The sequence below is a fragment of the Natator depressus genome, chromosome 1 (genome assembly GCF_965152275.1).
Source record: "Natator depressus isolate rNatDep1 chromosome 1, rNatDep2.hap1, whole genome shotgun sequence".
NCBI classification, from domain to species: Eukaryota; Metazoa; Chordata; order Testudines; family Cheloniidae; genus Natator; species Natator depressus.
Window position 1 is genome coordinate 126,428,065 of NC_134234.1, and position 6,789 is coordinate 126,434,853.

General features: G+C 44.6%; 1 long non-coding RNA gene across 1 annotated transcript; it reads right to left on the reverse strand.

Moving 5' to 3' along the window:
* Positions 1 to 383: 383 nt before the first annotated feature.
* On the reverse strand, positions 384 to 2,554 carry LOC141983044 (uncharacterized). The gene is made up of 3 exons (XR_012638278.1): positions 2,284 to 2,554; positions 2,010 to 2,099; positions 384 to 531 (listed from the first exon to the last, which is right to left on the reverse strand). It is a non-coding gene; the product is annotated as an uncharacterized LOC141983044 (long non-coding RNA).
* Positions 2,555 to 6,789: the final 4,235 nt, after the last annotated feature.

The following is a 6,789-nucleotide window of genomic DNA, read 5'->3' on the forward strand; positions in this document are numbered from 1 at the left end:
GCTTTATAGATTACAGAGGATTTCCATCATTACCTATTTCTAAAGGGGTATACACCCTTACCCAGAAAGAGTTAATTCTGTTTTCTTTCTCTGCAGAACAATTTAAAGAGGATGATACAACAGAAAAGGAAATGTGTTAGCAAACATTTTTAAGAGACAAAGAAAATAAGAGGAATAGAAACTGGTTATTGCAACATAGTCAGGGAAGAGGTGATAATACGAAATGATAATAGAAAAGTGATAGCACATGGGCTTATAATAGAAACTGTCCATGTTACAATACAGACCACTGTGACCCCATAATAAAGCTGTTTATCACTGCTAAATGGCTTTAATAATATTTCTTCTGAAAGACATATGGAAATCCAACTGTCACTCTGGGAGCATCATATGTTTATGAACCACCACTGACAGGACTTATTTCTGTATGCTTCGCAGTGACTTTTTCTGTTTGCAGAACCTTGGTAGCATCCAGGAATAGGGAAAGGAGTAAGATTCTCTGACATTTCTTTCCAGGTGATCTAGTTCACTCTGAAAATAAATAATAAGCAAAAGAAAATACTGAAAGAGTTCATTATTAGAACAACTACAACTGAATAGACAAAGAAAAAACAACCTTGCCTTACATTACTTATTAAAAATGGAATATTTTCCTATAGTGTTGTGCAAGTAATAATTATATATTGTGACAGGGTCGGGTCAGATGGCTACAGGAGAGTAATAGAAGGCAGATATATTAGCCCCAGGTTATGTAGGTCCCTTTTCCCTGGGTAAGGTAACAGGGAAGGTTCCAGAACAATAAGGAACCTTCTGGAGACAATTAAGACAGGCTGATTAGAACACCTGCAGGCAATCAAGAAGCTGTTAGAATCAATTAAGGCAGGCTAATCAGGGCACCTGGGTTTAAAAAGGAGCTCACTTCAGTCTGTGGTGCGCATGTGAGGAGCTGGGAGCAAGAAGCACTAGGAGCTGAGAGTGAGAACATGGACTGTTGGAGGACTGAAGATTACAAGCATTATCAGACACCAGGAGGAAGGTGCCATGGTGAGAATAAAGAAGGTACTGGGAGGAGGCCATGGGGAAGTAGCCCAGGGAGTTGTAGCTGTCGCACGGCTGTTCCAGGAGGCACTCTAGACAGCTGCATTCCACAGGGTCCTGGGCTGGAACCCGGAGTACAGGGCGGGCCTGGATTCCCCCCAAACCTCCCAACTCCTGATCAGACACAGGAGGAATCGAACTGGACTGTGGGTTCAGAAAAACGGCCAAGCTGAGGGCTGCTGTGAAGCTCCAAGGTGAGCAAATCTGCCAATAAGCGCAAGACCCACCAAGGTAGAGGAGGACCTTTGTCACAATATATATAGCTAATGAAAATTCCACAGTGAAGAAAAGTATTCCGAGATTCATTAGGGTATTTTGGTAAAGGTCTGGTGAACATAAATGTCTGCATACTAACTGGGAAGATGGGAATTCTGCTGCCTTCCTTTGGATGCTGCCCTCCTTTAATCAAAATAATTAATTTTGAATTGTCTCTTTAAAATTGCAAACTATTTCAACACAAACAATACGTCTTGGAGATGTACTGCTTTAGTTGTCATGCTATGGCATGGGTTAACCTGATGAAACCCCATGCCATGGACCACATAACAAAGAATCACACCTTTTAATAAAACAGGTAATTATCTAGAAATTGCAGGAAGGCTCCCATCATTCATGGATAGAAATATGTAGTGACACTACTATTAAATCCTAAGCACATTTCCAGCAACTATGCACTCCTGCAATTATGGGTCTTTATACTGCAGCATTAAATATAGTACTGTACTTCACAGTGCACACAGCAAGCCTGCTCAATATCTTAAATTGCAAGGCACATCCTTAAAAGACCATTGTAGAAAGGTTTTAATGGAACAGAAAACCCATTATTCCCCTCTCCCACTCCTGCCATTTACAGCACAGTGCAAACAGTATTTGTGCAAGACCTATGAACTGATACATTCAAAAATAGATACCTTGTTGCTATGTAATAAAGATCTTTTGTCCTCAGGCACATGTCAGCGGTTTAACTGTCTGTTGCATTATCATCCTTTTATGTGAAACCTCTGGAAAATCAAGATGAAAAGACTATGCCACAATTGTTTTGAAAGTTCATCACAGTTCTGTAATTTGTGGCATCAATCTCTGCCCAAAATATTAATTCTTTGACTATATTCTGATTAATCACTGTATCATGTATGATTTTAAATATCTCCCCTATAGTAGGAAAACTTCCAGTAACTTACCTACCTTTGTTAGGCAAAAGGATTCTTTTCCCCAAGAATCAGGCAGGCACAGACAATACTGAAGGGGGTTTATTCACAGTACAGGAAAGACTGACAAGCAGCTTTGAAAATATGGTGCCATAGTGGCCAGTTATGTACATGCTCTTATCAATTCATTTGCATTTTCTGTACATACAGAGACAGACATTGTTACAAGTCAAGAGAGAACCCAGAACAAAGATAAAAATAAGAACAGTACGGCCATATAAAGGTCATCCTAATTGCATCAGACATCTATGACTACCTTGCGGGGGAAGGAGGCGGGGTGGTGGGGGTAGGGATGAATGCTTACAGATATCCGGTGGGTTGTGAAGGGAGGGTTAGCATTGTTCTCAGAACTGAGTTACGGGGGGGGGGGGGGGGGGGGGCGGGGGGCATTGATATATAAGCTTATCAATTGTTTACAGTTGTCAGTGCCTTTTGAGTTACTGAAACATTCCTGCTTGGTCTGCAGTTTCTGTCTTAGCTGTTAGCTAAATTTTAACTCTTTCCTGAAAATTCCCTCCTTTTGACAAATCAAACTTTTAAGTGAGATAAAGTCAATACTTTAAATACTTTAATATGCATGATCTGTTTTAGGGTTGCCCAAGGGAGGGGGAGGGAAAGGGGAGTTGGGGGAAGGGGGTAAAGGTAGGAAACATAGTAAGATTTTTAAGCATGTATCTAAAATACCCACACATGACAAGAGAGGTTAGGAACATAAATATAGAAGCACTGGCAGCTGTTATTTGGACAATTGTCCACCAGGAGATGGGGCTGTAAGATGCCATTACGAACAGGATCTTTCAACTGGGTGATGGTTTGACTGGAGAGCTGGACTTGAATGCAGCCTTTGATGACCTGGTTATGAACGGTGGTAAACACAGATGCAGCAGCCAGGACCACTTTGAGTAGTAGCTCCTTGGCCAGTTGAACCTGTGTGTTGTCTAGGTATAGGTGGTTGTATCACGAGGAGCCGCTGTCATTTTAGTGAACACATGGCCGGAGAGGTCCGCATCACCTGAGGTAAATGAGTCAGTAATCTGCAGTCACATGGAAGCATTTGCCTGGCACTGTAATGGTCTGTACTTGTAGTAAGATGCAGCGGAGATGATACACCACTGAGTAGCGGATACTTGTACAGCAACTTCACCATCTGGAAGAGGAAGGACGTCCACAACAACAGACGAGGTCGAGGTCAGGGGGAGAAGGGTAGAACAGGAGCGCAGGATGTAATTGTCTGTTTCTATGCAACAATCCGAGGTTGTCATCAGTGTAGCATTGTCAGGGGATGGTGTCAGGTATCCAGACAGACTTACTTTATACAGCATATTATTAGCCACATATCCAACAGACTTGAAATGAAAAGAAGAAGGAAACACATGACTAAGAATGACAGAAGGATACACAAGAAGGAAATTGAAGGAGAAGGGTGAGTATGGAGGAAGTAGAGAGGCTACTATTAGTTGTGTAGAGATGCCTGCAATGTGGGCAATGGTGGGGGAAGAAAGGGAATGGGACGGGGGAAAACCCAGGCATACATCTAACACGTTTTTTGCAATGTTAAACAGATCATGAGCCAGCATATCACAAGCACGACCTTTAGCTTGTGGCTTGACCAGGTTGACTATAGCATCTGAGGTTTTCTCAATGATCTTGTAAAAATCCTCTATGGCTACATCAATTGCAGTGAGAGCATAAGCTAAGCCGGTGTTAGCATGCTTAAGGGCTTCGGTGGCTTGACCTTTGACCCAAGAATTGTATGACCTTACATCCCGAAATTGGGGGTCCTATATGTGTGTGTTCACATCCCCTGAAGCTAAATACCCAGTTACAGTCCAGATCCGATGAAATGCAGGGAGGGAGCCGAAGACTGCTCCCAGGCTGTGGTAGTCGGATTGAGACCTTGGAGCCTGGATGTTTTTGGAGGCGAGTTGTAAAGACGATAGATCCCAGGTGGTCCGGTCTGGGGGTAAGCCAAGTGTCTGGTTTCTTTACCCATTCACCGCTGTCTCCTGTAGGGAGTTGCACATACTGGCCAGCTTTGAAACAGGTATCTTGTGTAACATGTAGCAAGGGCAGATCCCAGGAGGCTGCATCAGGTATGTTTGCAAGGAGGATTAACGTGGGGAGTCACATTTGTTACCTAAAAGGATACAATATAAACAAAATGAATTTATTTATACATTTTAATTCTGGTTGTAAGGACCCATGTTGGAATTCCTTGCACTTTCACAGAGGTATTTGTATGGGCCAATACCATGTGCGGACCAGAATATTTGACTGAAGTACCCCGGGGTTGTATGTCTTACCATGACCTGTTCTCCCTCCGGTATGTCCACCCAAGAGGGGGTTTCTGGAGGGTCCTGGGCTTAAGAGGGTGCATTTCCACAAGGAACCAGTATGCCTTGCTGAAATAAAGAGTGAATAATGTTACCTACTGCGTCCATGGCCTCAGATTTGAGAGGGTATTGCTTGGTAGGTGAAGGGAGTTGTCTGGTAACCTGGATGTGTGGGCAGAGATGAGCAGGCACCAAACTGCAAGACAGCTTATTCTTTGCCCAAACAGAGGGGCACCTGGAACATAATTCTTGAAAAGGTTTAGATGTATCCCAAGAAAGAGCCACAGATTTGGCAGTTGCAACAGAAGAGAGGGATGTATCATTGCGGAGGGGGATGGTATGAATACGCATAAGTTTATCAGTAACTGTACTCTAAGGGAGGTTATGAGTTGCTGGAAGGTCGCAGAGGATGTTCATGCGCAAAATAGTTCCCTCTGCATTTGGAGCTACATAAAAAAAAAGACTCAGTCCAGCAGAATAGATTAGATTTTTCAAGAACAGGATAGCTTTTATAAGCCATGAGTTGTGCACCTCCTACCCCTGAAATAGTAATATACTGTTTAGTAATGGGGAGGGGGAGGTCAGTAATGAAAACAGACACTTCCGTGTCCATGAGAATTGTGCATGGCCGGCCCCTTATCCATGCTTGTAAGTGTGGCTCTGAGGTATTTATATCTGCATCAGTAGTACTGACAGGCAAGGGGGGGGGGGGGGGCTGCTGGATCCTAGTGGGTCATGGAATTTAAAAGCCTGGCCATTTCCTCTTTGCTTAGGTGTGAGTAAGTGTTGGCAGCTGGTTGAGATGGCGCATTCTTTTCCAGAGTATCAAATTTGGGTCTTTGGGCTTTAGATCAGGGAGATCTTTCAGTAAGTCCCTCATTTCCTCTGTGCTGAGAGGAGTGTACTTATAAGTATTATGAGCCACTCTGTTTTCACCTGTCCCTGACCACTGAGTGGTCACTGGGAGAGGGGCCAAGAGATCACTGGTACTTAATCCTGGGTTAGAAGGGAGGGGAGGAGGAGGAGGAGGAGGCCAATTATCTTGATCTTCCCCCGTGTGTGCCAGGTTCCAATTCTGAATTTGTTTCTAAAGTTGTTTCCAATTAATTTTGTTTTGGTCTTTATCAGTATCGCTGCTTGAGTCAGGACCAGTAAAATTACCCTTCTGTTGTATGCTAGCAACAATACGGCATGGAGAGGAGTCGTTTGGGTTTTTTTAGTTTTGCTTTTAGAGCCTTGTTCTCTGCTTCAAGCTGACTTAGCTTGTGGTTGAAATCTGTTTTTTGATTCAGCTCTGATGTAAGAGTTTTTTGAAGTGTTTCCAACTCCTGTAATTTTCTTTCATATTTGCAATACATTATTACAATCCCTTTCCCTAATCTTCCTTTCGTCTGACCAGACCACCACAACTCGCTATTCATCGTACTCATACCCTCATTCCATCCATCTTTTGCCATCGTTTTTTGAACCTTCTTATGTTTCCCTTTCATAAAATCAATGAGTCTCCCTCATTGATGTTCCCCAGGGCCAATCAATGCGACTCCCTCCTGTAGAGAGTATCATTGGTGCACCCTGGGGCACGCCAGCGCGTCCCGTCCCGCCCCCATGGAGGGTATCGTTGACGCATTCTGGGGCAATTCATAAGACATTGTATCCCAGCTTCCTGAAACCCACTTAAGTGGTGCTTCAGGGGAGGCTGACTGAGCACACCCTTATCCTCAGTTTACTGCAGCACACCCTCTGGTGCTCAGTACTTGGCAGTGCAGCCTTCACCTCCAGCGATCCCTGCACCCCAACAATCTTGGCCACAAACACAGTCCCGTTCAGTCCTCTTGCCTGTGTGTCCTTGTAGCGGGGTGGTCACCCTGCTCCGGCCCTGAAGGGGTAAAAGCAGCCCTGGAGAGGACTGCAGCTGGGGGAAGAGGAGTGAGAACAGCTGGGGGAAGCTGAGTGAGTGAGTGAGAACAGCTGTGGCCAGCTCAGTCAGGGCCCAGCTGGCCCTTATAAGAGGGCTGTGGGCCGGATGCTGGGGAAGTCTCACTCTAGCCCTGGAGTGGGAAGGGCTAGCTGCCAGGGAGCAAGGTACCTGAGGAGGAGTAGTGCTAGGGAAGGGCAGAGGGAGCTGGGGAGCTCCAGCTTGGTGAAACCCC